Here is a 22857-nt window from a genome sequence, read left to right on the forward strand (position 1 = left end):
CGGAAATAGCTTCTGCAGGGGGTTGTGCAGAGATTCATTACTTTGGTAAGAGCTTGAAGAGGTCTGAATGGTTTTCTTGTGTTTTGTTCAAAAAAAAAAAAAAAAAAGAGGGTTGAGGATTTATACCTAAAAAGATGCTGCAAAGATTAATAGATTAAAAAGAAGAAAAAGGAAGACGCCAACCTGCAAAGTTAGAGATACCAGAGAAAAATGTCTTATTTTGTGTGTGTCTCGGTGAGTCTGGGTACTTGTATGTTGTCAAGGTGATCTGGTTTCCACCCACAGTTCAATATCCGTAGGTGTGAAATGCAGTGTGAATGTGTTTGTCTGTTTGTACGTATTAACCCTGTGATAGACTGCTGACCTCTCCAGCAGTGCACTCCGCCTCTCACCTGGTGCATGATGGGATAGGCCAGGACCCCCCCATCACTAGGAGCAGTCTGATCCAGTTCCATGTGAAAAACCTGATAATGCTGAAGCTGTGTCTGCTTCCAGGACCTGCCATTTGTTCATTCACATTAACCCTTTCATGCATGAATTATAAGAACCTCGGTCAAGATTTTTTTTTTTTTTTTTTTGCCAGAGTGTTTTTATTTGTACTTTAGGCATGTAAAAACAATGCAATTGCTGTTTTAATATTTTAATTTATGAACCTATTTTTCATGGCGTTACAAAATGTCCATCATACTTTGAAGCGAAGAAATGTGTATTTAATAAAATCAGAAAATGATATACTGTGGGAAGACTATGCAATTAAACATTTTTAATGCTCCTAATCTGATTTTTTCTCACATTTTAACATATTCTAAAACTAGTTGTTACTCACTTAAGCCCTTCATGTGTGAATTATGAAAGCCTTCATCAAGATTTTGTATCCCGAGTGATTTTTATTCCTCTTTGTGCAAAAAAAACAACAAAAAAAAACAAAAACAAAAAAAAGCAAAACAATGCAATTTAAATTTTTAGCCCTTTGATGCATGAATTATGAGGACCATAGTCAAGATTTTGTTCCTGAGTGTTTTTATTACACTTTAGGCATGGAAAAAACTATGATTGAAATTTTTTAATGAACCTATTTTTAATGGAATTACAAAAACATCCACTCAGCTGGACACCATGTGTTTAATTTGTAATAACAGCCGGTAACGCAATAAATTTGCCATTTTTAAAATGTAAAAGGCCAATAACATAGTAACTGGCCAATAACGTAATAAAAGTCCTGAACTGATAATGTAATAACTTTTGGCCACTTACATGATAACTTATCACATTATTGGCAAGTTATTGAGAGAGAGAGAGAGAGAGAGAAATTTTATCACAGTTATATCTAATAAATGAAACTTAAATACAGTGATAATAACATATTATTACATTATTGGCTCACTTATTACATTTACAAATATTTTTTTTTTACCAGGCCAATAACATAAGTTATTACATTATTGGCCCAAATTTATTACAATATCAGTTCAGAATTTTATGACGTTATTGGCCTATTACAGTTTAAAAATGGCAAATTTATTATATTATCAGCCATTATTATGTTATTGGCTTCTACAAGCAAAGAAACATGTATTTAACATGTAATATCAGAAAGTGATAAACTGTGTGAAAACTACGGAATACATTTTTTTAAATGCAGCTAATCTGATGTTTTCTCACATTTTAACATACTCTAATAGTAGTTGTTACTCACTTAAGCCTTTCATGCGTGAATTATGAAAGCCTTCATCAAGATTTTTTATCCCGAGTGATTTTTATTCCTCTTTGTGCAAAAAAACAAAAAAACAAAACAAAAACAATGTGATTTAATTGTTTTTAACCCTTAGATGCATGAATTATGAGGACCTTAGTCAAGATTTTGTTCCTGAGTGTTTTTATTACACTTTAGGCATGGAAAAAACTATGTGACTGAATTTTTTTATGAACCTATTTTTAATGGAATTACAAAAACATCCACTCAGCTGGACATCATGTGTTTAATTTGTAATAACAGCCGGTAACGCAATAAATTTGCCATTTTTAAAATGTAATAGGCCAATAACATAGTAACTGGCCAATAACGTGACAAAAGTCCTGAACCGATAATGTAATAACTTTTGGCCACTTACATGATAACTTATCACATTATTGGCTGGTTATTGAGAGAGAGAGAAATTTTATAACAGTTATATCTAATAAATGAAACTTAAATGCAGTGATAATAATATATTATTACATTACTGACTCAGTTATTACATTTGCAAAGAATTTGTAATTATTTATTTATTTATTTATTTATTTTAACCAGGCCAATAACATAATAAGTTATTACGCAATTGGCCAAAATTTATTACATTATCGGTTCAGAATTTTATGATGTTATTGGTCTATTACAGTTTAAAAATGGCACATTTATTACATTATCAGCCATTATTACATTATTGGCTTCTACATGCAAAGAAACATGTATTTAACGTGTAATATCAGAAAGTGATAAACTGTGTGAAAACTACAGAATACATTTTTTTTAATGCAGCCAATCTGACTTTTTCTCACATTTTGACATACTCTAATACTAGTTATTACTCAGTTCATGGAGATAATATGCAAAAACAAAAAAAAAACTTTTTGCTTAAAAAAACCTGTTAATTACAGTCTAATAACAACTAGCAATTGATTCACACTCAAACATGTTAGTGCAGATCAGGTTTATCTAGAACAGTGAAGTTACAGTAATGGTCTGAATATCAGTGTATTATTATGGGATGGTGCATAAGTGTCCACTGTGTTGGCTGATATGGAACTAAAACAACAAAACCCATGAATATACAAGAGAACAGCTGGAGAAGAGCTGTCCACTAGAGTGACCACTGTGCATGAAAGGGTTAATGGAGATATGCAAAAAGAAAACAAAAAAACAACTGTTAATTACACTCTAAGAACAATTAGCAACTGATTTACACTAAAACATGTTACTGCAGATCAATCAATTAACAGTAAAGTTACGCTAATGGTATGAATTGAAGTTGAAATACAGCCAGTGATGCATGGTGTCCAATTTATTGGACGTGATTAATTGCAAATTTCTTCTAATACGAAATAAATACCTAGAATTTTTAACACTGATATTAATCCTTAGATGTTACTGGATGCTAGCATATTTTTTCTACTTTAAAGGGGTGTCCTGATATAGAAGGATTTACAAGATATTCCTGGGATGTTCAGCATTTCTGACTTCCTGTCAGCCATCTTGGTTATGAGCCAAAAAAAAGAAAAAAGAAAAAAGAAAAAAAGCGCTTCCCGTGACTGGCCATTAGGTGACAGTGTATGGGATCATGTTCAAGCGTCCCACTGTGTTGGCAACTAAAATGTCAAAACCCATAAATATACAGGAGAACAGCTTTTAATAGCTGTCCACTCTACTGACCCCTATGCATGAAAGGGTTAACCCTTTCATGCATAGGGGTCACTCCAGTGGACAGTTCTTCTCCAGCTGTTCTCTTGTATATTCATGGGTTTGGTAGTTTTAGTTCCATATCAGCCAGCACAGTGGACACTTATGCATCATCCCATACACTGACATTCATACCATTACTGTAACTTTGCTGTTCTTGATAAAATAGTATAGTAATATGTTTGAGTGTAAATCAGTTGCTAATTGATATTAGACTGTAATTCACAGTTTTCTCAATCAAAAGGCTTTGTTTTTATGCTTATTATCTCTATGAAGTGAGTAATAAATAATATTAGAGTATGTGAAAATGTGAGAAAACATCCAATTAGCTGCATGAAAAATGTTTTTATTTCATAGTTTTCGCACTGTCACTTTCTGATGATAGTTTCTTTGCTTCAAAGCTTAAAGGCATGGTGTCCAATGGGGGTGTTAGAAAATATCAATTCTGCGATATACTGTATATTTCATTTCACAATACTGTATCGATATTAAAAAGTACTGAATTGATATTTTTAGGAATTTATTCAAATGCAGATATAGCAGAGGTTCTTATTTATTATTATTTGACACTTATTAAAGAATGGTTATTTGAAGCATTGTAAAAGCACTTTTTACTGTCTGAGAGGCAGATGTTAGTTCCTTCGGAAAATAGGAGAATTAGAAAAAAAATTGTGATATAGTATTAGATCCTGTTCTGATCAAATAAAAATGTGTTTAGTATTTGTACATATTTTTTGGTGTAATTCAATTCTTCCAGGAAATAATCTTAAAAAAAAAAAAAAAAAAAAAAAAAAAAAACATTGCCTTTTTAACAGTATCACGATATATCGTGATATATCATATTGTGATCCTAGTATTGTGATTTGTATTGTATCGCCAGGTTCTTACCAATACCCACCTCTAGTTTCCAGCTGAGTGGACATTTTTGTAACTCCATGAAAAATAGGATCATGAAAAAAAATTTCAATTGCATTGTTTTTTTCATGGCTAAAGAGGAATAAAAACACTCAGGTGAAAAATCTTGCCTAAGGTTCTCATAATTAATGCATGAAAAGGTAAAAAAAAAAATAAAATAAAATCTTTAATGAGCTTGTTTTTTTTAATGAATGTTTAAACAGAGCAGGACTATTAATAGATCTATCCATATTTCTTCTAAGTCTAATTTCGCAAATTAATTCAGCGAAGTTACAGAGACGTGCTTGCTCCGAAAGAGTACAGTTACAGTTAACAAATAAAAATTTAACAAACTAAAATTAATTAAGAGCTGCCACACACTATTTACTGGATAGATAAATGTAGAGAGTACATGCAGAGTGATTACACAAGGGCCGTGTCGGATGGAGAACAGGATCTTGTGAAAGATTCAGAACAGTACCGTCAGAAATACAGTGTACTAAAAAGAACACACAACATTAAATAAATCATGCCATTCTCTACACATCCTCATGAAAAGACGACCTATCTCGACCGTGCTTATGGTTTTTATAAAAATAAAAAACTGAGCAGTGTTCTGTAACATCATTTATTTTCTTTGTCATTTTTGTAACAGATAAGCTATGATGATGGATGCTGACCAATGCCCATGTCTCTATGTTTTCTATTTATTCTATTTCTCTATAGTTTCAATTTGATTTCTCTGGGGGGGAAAAAAAAAAAAAAAAAAGTTTGGAAACACCCAGTCTTTTGATGTGTTTTCAACACTCATGCATGTTCCTCTTCAACAAAGTAATTGAACAGTATGAAGATCCAATTGGGTGCTCCAATGAAATGTACCTAAAAACTGGACAGAGGGGCTAAAAATTTAAACCAGATGGAGACTAATGTTATGAAACAAGGTTGGAAGCACTTTGGGGCTATTTTAAAAATAAATATTTACTGAGATAAAACAGAAACTACTTTTCAGACAAAAAAAAAAAAAAAAAAAAGATGCAAGAATCCGCATGTAACACGGTAAAAATGACACGAAAATTTACTACTATTTTGTCAAATAACTTTTTGCACTTTCACAGGTACATTTTAGGAATCAAAACAGTTATGCAAGGCAGAGTGTTTCACAAAAATTACCACTGTTGCAAAATCAGTTGTGATTTATTTGTGTTTAACTAGGCAGGTTCCACATGTAACATGAATGGACACGATGGGTTACACGCAAAACCTGGAATTCTTTAACATCATTTATTTTCTTTGTCATTTTTGTAACAGATAAGCTGTGATGATGGATGCTGACCAATGTCCATGTCTCTATGTTTTCTATTTATTCTATTTCTCTATAGTTTCAATTTGATTTCTCTGGGAAAAAAAAGAAGTTTGGAAACATCCAGTCTTTTGATGCGTTTTTGACATTCATGCATGTTCCTCTTCAACAAAGTGATTAAACAGTGTGAAGAACCAAATGGGTTTTTTTATGAAATGTACCTAAAAGCTGGACAGAGGGGCTAAAAGTTCAAACCAGATGTAGATGAATGTTATGAAGCAAGTTTGGAAGCACTTTGGGGCTGTTTTAAAAATAAACTTTAACTGAGATAAAACAGAAACTACTTTTCAGACAAAAAAAAAAAAAAATTATGCAAGAATCCGCATGTAACACGGTAAAAAGGACACAAAACTGTATTACTATTTTGTCGGATGACTTTTTGCTCTTTCACAGGTACATTTTAGGAATCAAACCAGTTATGCAAGGCAGAGAGTTTCACAAAAATTACCGCTGTTGCAAAATCACTCGCGATTTATTTGTGTTTAAATGAGCAGGTTCCGCATATGACGTGAGTGGACACAGTGGGTTACACGCGAAACCTGGAATGAGACTGAGATTCATGAAAAACCGGCATGTCTGGATTAGAAAAACCACTAGGATGGTAAAATTTAACAGTGTTTTTATTAATTTATTTATTCATTTAATTTAATGTAAGCAGTGTTTTAGGTGAAAGAATAGGCAAAAAATATGCTTTTGCTTCTTGCCTATTCCCTTTTTTGTTTTTTTATGTTTATTGTGATTATTGTAGTGGGTGTAATGATTGGTGCACAAACCAAAATAAATTCATTCATTCATTCATTCATTCATTCATTTATAGCTGTATACAAGACCATTTCAAGCCATGTTGTCAGATCAAATGCACTGACACCTAGGTAGGTTTTCATGTCCCAATTTTGGTCCTATTTTTGGCCCCAATATTTTATCAAAAATTCATTCATTTTGGGATGGCTCAGAGCAAGAATATAATATTTTTTTGCATTTATCTGAGGTCATGATTAGGTACATCCTGGGAGGAAATATGTCTAAATTTCTCTTTCAATAGTAGGTCTAAAAAGCTAAAAAGTACCAAAATGAATCCAGTTTCATAGAAGCACCCAAATATATAAATGTACAGAAACATTTATTTTTATAAAAAAAATCCCTCCCTTATTTGATGTAACTGTTATCCTTTGCCATGCCTCTTGTACAGCTAACCTGAAGTGTTTTTAGCTTGATGGATATTTCTTTCTGACCTTGCGATCCAGTTCCTCCTAGATCTGTTCATTAGGATTCAGGACAGGTGACTGGGTAGATAACAGCCCACTGTTTTCACTCTTCCAATACTCTGTCCACACTAACATGGATATTGTCCTGAACGTAAATATTAAGAAAATTCTGTACACATCATCTTCCTTTTCCATAATATCTCTGTCCACACAACACAAAAACAACTACAAACTGGTGCAAATGCTCCAACAAACCAGTGTTTCTGTGGACACCGTGATGTGGATTTGTCCATAACAGCGGTCCAGTCCGTCTCCCAAATGTATCCCTGCTGACCCCGATCTACTACAGGTCGTACACTGATTTATACACCTGGATGTGATGCTTCAAGTGCAGCTTCATTACATAAAGAAAAAAACAGTTACACACAAAATAGACTGTGATTCCATCCAGTCTGTCTGACACACACCAACTGCAGTGTTTGAATATCTTCACTTTTGAAAACATTTTTTACAACCTCCATTTTGCATCCTAAAATCCTGTTTGCATTTGGACGAGACGAGAGGGTCAAACGTAGAGGGAAAATATCTGTTTTGCAAAATATCTACGTTAGTGTGGCTGGTGAATAAGTAACCTTGAACCCATAAAGACCCAAACATCCACCGCTGACCAAAATAATCTACTGATGTAATATGTTGGTAACACTTTATAATAAGTACACACTAGGAAGCATTAGTTAAGCATTAACAAATACTGAATTCATCATTTATAAAGCATATTTCTGACATAAATACTCATTAATATATGGTTTATAAGCACAGTTATAATGCGTTTACTCATCATTAATAAGAACATGAGTTATGGATTAACAAATACTGAATTCATCATTTATAAAGCATATGTCTGACATAAATACTCATTAATATATGGTTTATAAGCACAGTTATAATGGTTTTACTCATCATTAATAAGAACATGAGTTATGGATTAACAAATACTGAATTCATCATTTATAAAGCATATTTCTGACATAAATCCTCATTAATATATGGTTTATAAGCACAGTTATAATGCTTTTACTCATCATTAATAAGAACATGAGTTATGGATTAACAAATACTGAATTCATCATTTATAAAGCATATTTCTGACATAAATCCTCATTAATATATGGTTTATAAGCACAGTTATAATGCTTTTACTCATCATTAAAAAGAACATGAGTTATGGATTAACAATACTGAATTCATCATTTATAAAGCATATGTCTGACATGAATGCACATTAGTATATGGTTTATCAGCGCAGTTACAATGCTTTTACTCATCATTAATAAGCTCATCTACAATGTGCTTAATGATTGTATTTTCATACTTTATAAATTATGGATTCAGCATTTAAAAATTTAGTATTGCATCACTTACAAACCAGTTATGATGTATATTATGCTTGCACGTACACTATTCAGACATGTACTAATGGTTAGTGAATATTTTAGTGTGTATTTTATACTAACTCACACATTTCTTTTCCAGTAGATGTCCTATAAACAGTTATTAATACATGAATTCATTATTTCAGGTAGTTATAAAGCACTTACTACCCATTAATAAAGTCTATGGTGTGAGCTCATCTAAAGTGTGGACTATCTATGACATATAAAGTATTCACAAATGAGATTTAAAGGTTGGAAATGCCTGAAGACTCACAAAAGTCTCCGTTATTCTAACAAAGGAAAGACACAGCACATGGGATTATTAAAACAATCTGCATGATTGAATGATGAATGATGAGTAAAACATTTATAATCGTGCTTATAAACCATATACTAATGAGTATTCATGTCAGAAATAGGCTTTATAAATAATGAATTCAGTATTTATTAATGCTTAACTAATGCCTCATAGTGTGTACTTATTATAAAGTGTTACCAAAATGTTTAATAACTTCTGAACCACTAATTCAATAAATACATGTAAATAATTGGTGTAAAATACAGTTTGTCATCTTTTCATGGTCATCAGATAGGACCCATTTGGACGCTCAGAGGCTTTGGTGGTTACCGTGGAAATACTGTCATCTTCTACAACATTGATTCACCAAAAAAAAAAAAAAAAACATGGAGTTGGATCAATAACAGTGGATGGAGACACTTGTTTTTATGTTCAGTTAATGGTAACTTTGCAGAAAAAGTCACAAAAGTCACTGGCTAGCGCCTCTAGGGCCTCTGGTCTCACTACCTTGTGTGCTTTTATTGTGTGTTTTGTATTGTGTAGGCTAGCTATTTATTTATTTTTCTGGCTATGTCATTTTATTTATATATTATGGCTATGTCACTTTTATTTATCTATTATTATTCTTATTCTCCATATTTAACTCTTACATTGCATTTACATCTATCTATCTATCTATCTATCTATCTATCTATCTATCTATCTATCTATCTATCTATCTATCTATCTATCTATCTATCTATCTATCTATCTATCTCCGCAGTTTTCTGTTTCTGATATAAAAATGCAAAATTTACTCTGAGCTTTTATGAAAATGTACATGATGAGTAAATTAAATGCTGAAAAATATCAAATTTTCACAAAAAAAAAAAAAAAGCTAAATAAATAAGATAATATTAAGAAAGGTTAAATATAGAGGAAATATTCATTTGGGAACTGCCACAAAAGTAGCATATGCTTTCTGGGTTAAAGTGCCTGGGTGCATTTTTATCATCACTTTCTTGTTGCATGGTGAGCTTCCTGTTTAAGTATGCATTGCTAACCAGGCCTTACAGACTATCATGTCATCAATGCTGAACCAACAGTGTTTTCTATTGTTTTTTATGCATCAGTGCACTCAATCACGGTCTGTAGGGTATGCAACCTGTGTGTTATATTTGTGTGTGTTACAATAAGTTAGTACTTTTAGTACGTTCTCCAAACCTGTTGTAGACATAAACTTATGGAGTGGAACATGCTATAGCTACATGTATTTACATATATTTGTTTGTTCGTTTCAAAGACATGCACTGATAGGTTCATCTAAATCAGGGGGGTCAAACTCATTTTCTTCCGGGGGCCACATTCAGCCCAATTTAATCTGAAGTGGGCCGGACCAGTAAAATAATAGCATGATAGCCAATAAATAATGACAACTCCAAATTGTTTTAGTACAAAAAATAACATTCAATAATGCCAATATTTATGCTGGAAGATCCAATGTGCCCCCCCCCCCCCCTTCTTTCTTTTTTTTTTTTTGGTTGTTTGTTTGTTTGTTTGTTTATGAGTGACTGGCTGGGGGAGAGGGGGGATTGTGGGAGAAAAAGGAAAATGAAGAGTTGTTCCTTCAACATGGACATCTTACTAATGTGTGTTCTTTCCAATTTAGAGCAAGATGCAATGTGTTCGGCTCTGTGTTAGGGCTGTGGACTAATTGTGATGTCCTTGATTTATTTTTTTTAATAATGTGATTTGTGAACTTTTGAAGGACTCAATAAAAATAAAATTAAAAAAATAAATAAATAAATAATGCCAATATTTACATTTTCAAACTATCCAAACAAAAAGGATGTGAATAACCTGAAAAAAAAAAAAACAGAATTTGTTAAGAAATATAAGTACAGTTTTTATCAATATTATGCCTCGGCTTATTTATACATATGCACAAACCATTTAGTAACTGGCAGAAAATTGTTTAAAATTGCTCATAATTTTCTTCATTTTGTTCAAGTTATTCACATGTTATTGTTAAAGGATAGTTTGTTCATGTAAACATTTTCATAATTTAATGTTTTTTGCACTAAATCAAATAAAAAAATTGATGGTGTCATTATTTATAGGTTGTTATATTATTTTTGAGTTTGATGCCCTAACTTGTGCTTTGCAAATTCATCCCAGGGGCCGGATTGGAACCTTTGATGGGCCGGTTTTGGCCCCTGGGCCGCATGTTTGACACCTGTGATCTGAATTGCCCATATGTGTGAATGTGAGAGTGATTGTTTGTCTCTATATGTCAGCCCTGTGATGAACTGGTGACATGTCCAGGGTGTACCATATGTAACTGGGATCGGCTCCAGCGACCCCCTGTGACCCGAGTGAGGATACAGCAGGTTCAACAAATGAATGAATGAAGGTTTGGTTAAAATAAATCTTCCTACTGTGAAATTACCAAATTTATTGTATATAAACAAGAGAACACATGTGTCTATCATAGATTATAAAAGATATCACACATTGGAAGTGGTAGATAATAACAATGACGATGCATGTGTTTTATGGACTCTGGGCACAGTACAGCAGCAGACTGAATACAAGAGAATGAATGAGTTTGGACGTGGAAATAAGAAGTGACTTCTCAACTTAACCAGATTCTTAACCCTTTCATGTATAGTGGTCACTGCAGTGGACAGTTATTCTACATCTGTTCTCTTGTATATTCATGGGTTTTGTTGCTTTAGTTGCATATCAGCCAACAGAACAGATGCTTATGCACCGTCCCATACACTGACACTCATACCATGACTGTAACTTTGCTGTTCTTGATAAACCTGATCTGCAGTGACATGTTTGAGTGTAAATCAATTGCTATTTGTTATTAGACTGTAATTAACAGTTTTCTTAAACAAAAAAAAATTTGTTTAGGATATTATCTCTATGAAGTTAGTAATAAGTATGGTATCAAAGTATGCTAAAATGTGAGAAAACATCAGATTAGCTGCACTAAAAATGTTTTTACTTCATATTTTTCACACAGTACAGCAGTGTACTGTGTGAAAAATGTGTGTGCCAGGTGGCTGCGCAAACGTCCGTTTCCCACAATGCGCATCGCAATAAAATTCCGAAGATGCCTGAGTTACCTCCCAGCTCTGTTTGTAAACACATGGTTTGTTTATGGTGGATGACACTTCGAAATTGTTCACCGTAATGCAAGAGATTCAGGTGAGTAATCACAGAAAGACTTACAGATTTGTGATACTTAAGCTACACGGGTTGGACAAAATAATGGAAACACCTTCACCTCAAGATGATAATGCCCCAATCCATACAGCTAGAATTGTTAAAGAATGGCATGAGGAACATTCTAATGAAGTTGAGCATCTCGTACGGCCGGCACAGTCCCCAGACCTCAACATTATTGAGCATTTATGGTTAGTTTTAGAAATTCAAGTAAGATGTCGATTTCCACCGCCATCGTCTCTAAAAGAGTTGGAGGGTATTCTAACTGAAGAATGGCTTAAAATTCCTTTGGAAACAATTCACAAGTTGTATGAATCAATACCTCGGAGAATTGAGGCTGTAACTGCCGCAAAAGGCGGACCTAAACCATATTAAATTATATTTTGTTGGTTTTTTAAGGTGTTTCCATTATTTTGTCCAACCCCTGTATGACTGAGGTTTTACAGATCTAATGAAAAATTGGTCAAGAAAGTCTCCCGCACCTTTAATAAAAAATAGATGGTGAGTTGAGAGAGACAATCCCAATACATAAAAAACATGACAAACTGAAGCTGAAACTGAAACACTGTGGTTCTGTTTATCTGTCAAATGTTCATTGTGGTCAGTTTCAGACGCTGCAGCTCTTTCATAATTCATAGTTTGAGTTCTTGTTGGTTCAGTATTAATTGTCAGCCTTGTAAATCACAGCTGGACTGACTATACATATCCTGACCAAGGAAAATAAAATTCTCACTTTGTGCAATAATCTACACCTTTTCTGCCTCCGTCTACAATAATATACATTATATAGACTAAATGTCATCTAAAATTAACATTTATTTGCAACATAGTATAGCAAACTATTACATGGTCTAAAACAAGTTAATTTTACCAAAAAGATGTCTCTGTTTTGAATGTCTGGAGTTGCCAGAAATTTGTGACGTTAAAATGGGGTCATGAGCAAAAAAAAACTTTGGGAACCACTGCAGTATAGGCTATCACTTTCTGATATTGCCTTTTAAATACATGTTTCTTTGCTTCAGAAATTAAATGCATGGTGTCCAACTGAGTTGACATTTTTGAAACTCCATAAAAAAAAAAAGGTAATTAAAAAAATTTCAGTCACATTGTTTTTTTCATGTCTAGTAAAACACTCAGGAAAAAAAAATGTTGCTTAAGGTTGTGATAATTTATGCATCAAAGGGTTAAACAATTTTTTTTTTAAAAAGGAAAAAATAATTGGTGCTAGCTAATGTTAGCATATTACCTAAATAATGTTAGTAGTGGCTCCTTTTGTTAAACCAAATCTGTATGAATTCTTTTAATGTCACCTTTTCACACTTCCTGTTTCATTTCCCTTCATGTAAACAGACCAGGAGCTTAAACTGCATTTCAGACACATAAAATCATGATCTAATATAGGTAAAACACTATGACCATGAAAAACTGCATAACTCACTGTTTAATAAATGAATGTCGCCCCTTTTAAAACATAACTGGTGCCTCACTCTAGAAAAATGTTCTAGTAAAGCTCTTCTGTTGTCTATTATTAAATACATATTATTAATATTAAATACATAATATACATTTGTATGTGTGTCTTTGCATTATAACTAGTCAGTACTGTGCATCTTACACCACTGATAGTTTTTATTATTGTATAAAATGCAGAGTCTTTCAATAATAACTTGGAAATGCATCTGGAAACATCATTCTAGTTTGTGTGAAAGAAAAAAAAAAAAAAAAGCTTGAAGTAGTGCTATTTATTTGCTATTAAGAGGCATTTGCGAACACGCTTGTTTTGTTGTTTGTTGAAAAAAGAGATGTTTCAATTATTAACAAAAATAAAAAATGTTTTGGAATAAATTAGCAGCAGAGGCAGCCACTGGCAAAAAAAAATTCTTTGGGACTGACTGATGGTAATGAGTCATTAACATGTTGGAATCTTTCTAAAACACCTCCTGCACATTGATTAATCATTAAAAGATGAACATGTCATACTGGGACACCTGAATGCAACACAGGCGTCATTACTCATATTAGCTGCACCTGTGCTTTTCTTGCTAGGTGACAAAAAGGTTAGCTGTGAGAGAAGTCGACACTAAAGACAAAATGGAAGTGCACAAATCCTTCCGTTCAGCATTTATGTCACGTAGAAAGTGAAGGAACTCATCACAACTATTTAATGTCATTGGTGCCAGCTAGGATATTATGAAGACCATTAGCTCCACCTGTTCTCTGCTGTCCCCTGTGTCTCCTACTGTTTCATGCTAACTTCACTCAGCTTAAAAGAAGTGATATTTAACTTTTTCTCATATGGAATTATGCATTTAAAACATTTCCCTGTGGTTTACATGAACTGTAAATGCTATGCTTGGGTCTGAATTCTTCATTAATTCAACTCCACAGGTTCATTTTCAACCCTATTTCTGAGTAATGACACCAGAAAGGTCGTTTTGAGCGCTTTAACCCTTTCATGCATGAATTATGAGAACCTTAGTCAATATTTTTTTCTTGAGTGTTTTTATTCCTCTTTAGACATGAAAAAAACAATGCAAATTTTTATTTTTATTTATTTATTTTTTTTTATGAACCTGTTTTTCGTGGAGTCAAAAAAAATGTCTACTTAGTTGGACTCCATGCACTTAATTTTTGAAGCAAAGAAATATGTATTTAAAACTCATCAGAAAGTGATATACTGTGTGAAAACTATGAAACAAAAATATTTTTATTGTCACATAAATGCCAAATAAATTTAACTGCTAAATCGCTAATGTTTTCTAACATTTTATCATACTCTAATATTAGTTATTACTCATTTCATAGAAATAATATCCTCCTTAGACCCAGGAATCTGACAGTTTTTGCTTCTTTACATTAAAAAATTGTCTTGATTGGAAACTGCATAATACAACAGTTTTTTTCAGATACATTTTTAAAATAACTTTTATTTATTGATTGATTTTGTTAATGGAATGTCCTTTGTAATGCACATCATTTTTTTTTTTTCTTTTTTTAAGTAAAACTGTCAAAGTTTTGTCCCCTACAGAAGACAAAATGCATTGCTGGGTCTCAGGAGGATATGCAAAAAAAAAAAAAAAAAAAAAAAAAAAAAAAACTGTTTCAGAAAACTGTTGATTACAGTCTAATAACAAGTATCAACTGATTTACACTAAAACATGTTACTGCAGATCAGGTTTATCATGAGCAGTAAAGTTACAATAATTGTATGAACTACAGTGTATGGGATGATGCATAAGTGTCCACTATGTTGGCTGATATGAAAGTAAAACAACAAAACCCATGAATATACAGGAGAACAGCTGTGGAATATCTGTCCACTGTAGTGACCATTATGCATAAAAGGGTTAAATGCAAATGAGCCACTTCATACCCCACCCCCTCCAGCCTGTTGTCCGTACTTTCTGTTCCATTTAGCCACTTGTATTCGTTAATACAACCAACAACTGAAAATTTTAGGTAATTGGGTCAAAGTTTGGACATATTTTCAGTATGGACTACAACCGCTGCACCTGACAAACAATTACGGCAGTGTTTTTCAACCTTGGGGTCGGGACCCCATGTGGGGTCACCTGGAATTCAAATGGGGTCACCTGAAATTTCTAGTAATTGATAAAAAAAACAAAAAAACAAAAACTAACTAATAAAAAATATATGGTGAGTTGACAGAGACAATCCCAATACATAAAAGACATGACTGTGAGTCTGAAACTGAAGCACTGTGGTACTGTTTATCTGTCAAATGTTCCTTGTGGTCGGTTTCAGATGCTGCAGCTCTTTCATAATTCATAGTTTGAGTTGTTGTTTGTTCAGTATTCATTGTCAGCCTTGTAAATCCAAGCTGGACTGACTGTACATATCCTGACCAAGGAAAATAAAATTCTCACTTTGTGCAGTAATCTACACCTGGCTTTTCTGTCTCCATCCATTATAATATACATTGTATAGACTAAATTTTGTCTAAAATTAAAGTTTATCTGCAACTAGCGCTGTTAGAAAATATCGGTTCAGCAATATATTGCAATATTTCATTTCACAATACTGTATCGATATTAAAAAGTACTGTATCGATATTTTTAGGTATTTATTCAAATGCAAATTATATGGAGGTTCATTTTAGTTTTTTGTTTTTCTTTATTGTTTATATCTTATTTATTACAATTTAACTGTTTTATTAAATAATGGTTATTTGAAGCATCCTAAAAGCACTTTTTACTGTCTGAGAGGGAGATGTTTGTTCTTTTGTTGGGACTGAATTAAAATAATGTTGTGAGGTCAGTTCTGAACTAATAGAATATGAACATTTGAACAGGATCTGAAACTGTAATGTCTGTAAAGCATCATTTCAGTTTGAACACAGGAACATTTTGTGATATAGCATTAGATCCTGTTGTGATCAAATAAAAATGTGTTTAGTATTTGTGCATATTTCTGGTGTAATTCAGTTCTTCCAGGAAAAAATCTTAAAAATATATATATGAATAAATAAATGTAAAATGAATAAATGATAATAAAAATATTTTAAAAAATCTTTAAAATCTTTAAAAAAAAAAAAAAAAGAAAGAAATGCAATGGAAAATTGCCTTTTTGACCATATTGTGATATATTGTATCGTGATCCTAGTATTGTGATTTCTATTGTATCACCAGATTCTTGCCGATACACAGCCCTATTTGCAACATAGTATAGCGAATTATGACATGATCAAAAAAAAATTAATTTTAGCCAATATAAAAAAAAGTCTCTGTTTTGAATGTCTGGGGTCGTCAGAAAATTGTGATGTTAAAATGGGGTCACGAGCCAAAAAAGGTTGGGAACCACTGAATTATGGCGTAGTCGGAGAAACGTTCATCTGCGGTCTTGACCTCATGTACTCAATTTTTGCCGGATTGAATATAAGATAACTTTGTAGCAGCTGGAGGGTTCAAATTCAAACTTTCTGAACTATTCAGGTCCACAAATAAATGTGCCAAAGACTAATAAAAGTGGGTTTAGTCAAATATGACCCTTTTAAAGGTAAAATAGTATCAGGCAGAGCGGCGGACTGGTTTCATAAAGCAGTGCTCTCCTTTTTCATCTTCTGCTATATTTGTCCAGTCTGAGTGATTGATCCTGCTCCTCCTAAATGATCCCTTCCTCTTCTCTCACTATTCATTCTGGCCAATCTAATGCGGAAAAGCAAGCTGTGGAAGTCAGACATCCAGTTAAATTGGGAAATGTTCACTGTGAGCCTCCTACTATTACATTATAGTAAAGTGGTGGAGACAGTTTCACGTATCCTACTGATTGATCTTCATTTGGCGACAGCTCAGAAGCAGCTGGACGAAGCAGGTCCGGAGAGAGAGGCCACAGAGAGCAAGCCGAAGGGGAGATCGAGTGCAAAAGCAATCTGGTCCTTCTATTTGCTCCTTTCTCTGCCTTGATAAACAAACATCCACTTCCCAGTAAATTTGCAAAAAATATTCATGGGAGACAAGCGACTTCAGGACTTTTTCTCTTAATATCACCATTTTGATACAACAGCTAATATGTATATCAGCTAAAATTTACTTAGGGGGTCAAATGAGTGGCCATTTTTCTCAAAAAAAAGTTGTAAGAAATGCATAGAACTGTGTTGAAATAATGCTAATACATTTGTGCACAGACTACTGATATTATTTGACAGTGGAAGCTATATTTTCAGAAATATTGGATTTTGAATAGCACGTGTATGTGAAAACTTTTGCTGGTGGACGGACGTGACATTACCCATGATGATCTGGTCAGTACCAGTACTTTACAGGGTGGGGAAGCAAAATTTACAATATTTTGAGGCAGGGATTGAAAGACAGTGTATGACCAGTTAGTTTATTGAAAGTCATGAGAACTTAAATCTTCAAATCATATTTTACTGCATTTCTAACAGTCTTGTTGTCTACCTCAAGTTCAATTGCCATTTTTCTCATGGATTTGGTTGGATCCTTTAGGATTTTGGATTTGAGAGCTTTAATAAAAGCTTTGGTACGTTTTTTGTTGCTTCCTCCACTTCCAGACTTTCTTGTAATAGTTTTGCTCATAGTCATTCTCTTCTTTCCATTATAAACAGTCTTTATGGACACTCCAACTATTTTTGAAATCTCCTTTGGTGTGACGAGTGCATTCAGCAAATCACACACTCTTTGATGTTTGCTTTCCTGATTACTCATATGGGCAAAAGTTTCTGAAAAGGTATGGATAATAGTGTTAGGTATGATTATGACATCAATATATGTTTGGTTTCAAAACAATTGACGTAGTGCCTGCTGAGAAAAAACAACTAAATGTTCATTGTAAATTTTGCTTCCCCACCCTGTATTAGTAATAAACTTATATACTTACTATTGCTAATTCTCCTCTTATTCATAAATGTTAGTATTGTGGATCTAAAACAATAATAACAGCTGACACAAAAACACAAAATGTGTCAGTGGACGGATGTGACATGGTTGTTACAGATCCCATCATACTGATGCTCGGCAGCCATGTCACTGTTTCCACAAATGATCCCTGTGCAAAAACTAGGATCAGAATTATTTATTGTATAGTTTATCATCATACTAAAGAGGAAATAACAATATAGAATTGTTATTTCTTTATAAAAATCCTTATTATTAAAAAACTGTTGATTTAAAAAGTGACATGTGACATTCTTAATGTATGTATTGGCGTAACATAAGCAGGATGGATCAGCACCATACTCCATATTGCAACCTGTAAAAATAAAACGTGATATGTAGGATAGAATCTTGTAAGAAAAATTGGGGAATCTAAAAGAATAGAATATTTGTTTTTCACGTAAATTCAGTTAAAATATAACTTGGCCATTTGTGACATGAAAATATAGCATTAATTGTGATGAAATTGGACATTTTTGAGCTGAAAACATAGTTCATATGACCATCAACATGTTGCAACAGAATTGAAATCCTGTAAATTTACATAACTTGCATTTACCAACACAAAGTTCCTTTGGGGATTCAGTTATATTGATTTCTAATGCACAAAGACGTGAATAAGACCTCTAAGCAAATTTTAGCCGATATTACATCCGTAAAATAACATAAAATATAAGGCAGATACTATTTTGGCATTTATGAGGATACTCACGTAAAGAAAAACAAAACAAAACCAAAATCCTGTCATTTTCTAAATATACTCATAAAAAGGAAAAAAAAAAATCTGTTTCATGGTTTCTGTTTTTCAATTTCTCCATAGTTTAAATGTGAATTCTCAAAAGTTTGGAAGCAACCCATCTTTTAACGGTTTTGAGAGACACATGCATGTTTGCTTTTATAAAATGTACATGGTTTCTGCAGGTCATTAAATGGCATTAAAAAGCATTAAGTTTAATATCCAGAGGCATTAAAAAATGAAATACACTTGATGGAGAAAAAAAAGCATTGTTATGCACGATTTATTTTGATTTTCTAAACATTTAATAATTTTGATCGGACACAATATAGTGTGATGATTGACAAGCGGAACCCTTTAATTGGCTATTGTTTATGACAGATACACAAAGTCACAACATCAGATACTTGGAATGCAACGTGCTGTGAGCGTGCTCATGCTGTGGTGAAAGAGCGGAGGGAATATTAGCAAATGTCAGAAAAATGGGAAAATGCAAGTTTCATCAGAAGTGGTTGGAGGAGGAACTATTCAGAACCTGGTTAAAGCCTGTTGACAATAAACCGGCATAAAATTATATATAAAACGGTATCTGCAGTTGGACGAGGGCATTAAATTTGTTTAAAGTGGCATTAAAAAGCATTAAATTAGATTTGCTGATACCTGCAGAAACCCTGATGTAGGTAAATGAACTGTATGAAGATTTATATTCACCAAACCAATAAATAAATGTGTGGATATTGGTACAAAAACAAAAACTTTCATTGCTATAACAGTTTTACACACTCACTACAATCTAGAGTTACTTTCCCAGACGCTACCAGACATTATTTTGGCATTTATGAGAATATTCATTCAAAGAAAAACGAAAAACATAAAATAAATTATGTCATTTTCTAAATATACTCATAAAAAAGGGGGGAAAAAAATCTGTTTTGTGGGTTCTATTTTTCCATTTCTCTATAGTTTCAATGGGAATTCTCAAAAATTTTGTAGCAACCAATCTTTTAATGTTTTTTGAGAGACACATGCATGTTTGTTTTTATGCAACGATGCAGGTAAATTAACTGCATGATGATTTATATTCATCAAATAAATAATAAATAAAATAAATAAATAAATGTGTGGATATTAGTACAAAAACAGACACTTTCACTGCTATAACCGTTTTACACATTGAGTACAATCTAGAGTTACTTTCCCTGATGTTTGCAGATATTATTTTTGCATTTATGAGATTCAAAGAAAAACAAAAAAAGATTAAATAAATCATGTCATTTTCTACATAAGCTCATTAAAGGGGGGGGGCGGGGGGGGGTCTGTCTTGTGGCTTCTATTTTTCTATTTCTCGATAATTTCAGTGTAAATTCTCAAAAATTTGGAAGCAACCAATCTTCTAATGTTTTTGAGAGACACATACATGTTTGTTTTTATGCAATGATGCAGGTAAATTAACTGTACGATAATTTATATTCACCAAATCAATAATACATGTGTGGCTATTAGGACAAAAACAGATACTTTCACTGCTATAACCGTTTTACACACCGAGTACAATCTAGAGTTACTTTCCCAGACGCTACCAGACATTATTTTGGCATTTATGAGATTAGTCATTCAAAGAAAAAAAAAAAAACATTAAATAAATCATGTCATTTTCTAAATATACTCATAATAAAAAGGGGGAAAAAATCTGTTTTGTGGCTTCTATTTTTCAAATTCTCTATAGTTTCAATGGGAATTCTCAAAAATTTGGAAGCAACCAATCTTCTAATGTTTTTGAGAGACACATGCATGTTTGTTTTTATGTAATGATGCAGGTAAATTAACTGCATGATGATTTATATTCATCAAATAAATAATAAATAAAATAAATAAATAAATGTGTGGATATTAGTACAAAAACAGACACTTTCACTGCTATAACCGTTTTACACATTGAGTACAATCTAGAGTTACTTTCCCTGATGTTTGCAGATATTATTTTTGCATTTATGAGATTCAAAGAAAAACAAAAAAGATTAAATAAATCATGTCATTTTCTACATAAGCTCATTAAAGGGGGGGGGCGGGGGGGGGGGTCTGTCTTGTGGCTTCTATTTTTCTATTTCTCGATAATTTCAGTGTAAATTCTCAAAAATTTGGAAGCAACCAATCTTCTAATGTTTTTGAGAGACACATACATGTTTGTTTTTATGCAATGATGCAGGTAAATTAACTGTACGATAATTTATATTCACCAAATCAATAATACATGTGTGGCTATTAGGACAAAAACAGATACTTTCACTGCTATAACCGTTTTACACACCGAGTACAATCTAGAGTTACTTTCCCAGACGCTACCAGACATTATTTTGGCATTTATGAGATTAGTCATTCAAAGAAAAAAAAAAAAACATTAAATAAATCATGTCATTTTCTAAATATACTCATAATAAAAAGGGGGAAAAAATCTGTTTTGTGGCTTCTATTTTTCAAATTCTCTATAGTTTCAATGGGAATTCTCAAAAATTTGGAAGCAACCAATCTTCTAATGTTTTTGAGAGACACATGCATGTTTGTTTTTATGTAATGATGCAGGTAAATTAACTGTATGATGATTTATATTCACCAAATCAATAAATAAATGTGTGGATATTAGTACAAAAACAGACACTTTCACTGCTATAACTGTTTTACACATTGAGTACAATCTAGAGTTACTTTCCCTCATGTTCGCAGATATTATTTTGGCATTTATGAGATTCAAAGAAAAACAATAAAACATTAAATAAATCATGTCATTTTCTAAATATACTCATAATAAAAGGGGGAAAAATCTGTTTTGTGGCTTCTATTTTTCAATTTCTCTATAGTTTCAATGGGAATTCTCAAAAATTTGGAAGCAACCAATCTTCTAATGTTTTTGAGAGACACATGCATGTTTGTTTTTATGTAATGATGCAGGTAAATTAACTGTATGATGATTTATATTCACCAAATCAATAAATAAATGTGTGGATATTAGTACAAAAACAGACACTTTCACTACTATAACTGTTTTACACATTGAGTACAATCTAGAGTTACTTTCCCTGATGTTCGCAGATATTATTTTGGCATTTATGAGATTCAAAGAAAAACAAAAAAAACATTAAATAAATCATGTCATTTTCTAAATATACTCATAATAAAAAGGGGAAAAATCTGTTTTGTGGCTTCTATTTTTCAATTTCTCTATAGTTTCAATGGGAATTCTCAAAAATTTGGAAGCAACCAATCTTCTAATGTTTTTGAGAGACACATGCATGTTTGTTTTTATGCAATGATGCAGGTAAATTAACTGTATGATGATTTATATTCACCAAATCAATAAATAAATGTGTGGATATTAGTATAAAAGCAGATACTTTCACTGCTGTAACAGTTTTATACACTGAGTACAATCTAGAGTTAGTTTCCCAGATGTTCGCAGATATTATTTTGGCATTTATGAGATTCAAAGAAAAACAAAAAAGATTAAATAAATCATGTCATTTTTCTAAATACGCTCATAAAAAGGTAAAGAGGCATGTCTCTGTCATCTATTTTTCTATTTCCCTGTAGTTTTGATGTGAATTGTCAGAACCTTGTAAAGAATCATTTATTGTTTCTAAGAGACAAATGCATGTTTTTCTTTGTTTACATGCAACAAAGTAGGTAAATTAACTGTATGAAGACTTCTTTTCACCAAATCAATCTATAAACGTTAGGATATTGGTACAAAAACTCATATTTTCATTGAAAAATCCCCCCTGAGATGCTGTAAGAGTTGTACACACTCTGACTGGAGTCCAGACAGTCAGTTTCCCAGATGTTCCCAGATGTTGTTTTGACATTTATGGGAA

The sequence above is a fragment of the Sphaeramia orbicularis genome, chromosome 8, assembly GCF_902148855.1.
Source record: "Sphaeramia orbicularis chromosome 8, fSphaOr1.1, whole genome shotgun sequence".
Classification (NCBI taxonomy): domain Eukaryota; kingdom Metazoa; phylum Chordata; class Actinopteri; order Kurtiformes; family Apogonidae; genus Sphaeramia; species Sphaeramia orbicularis.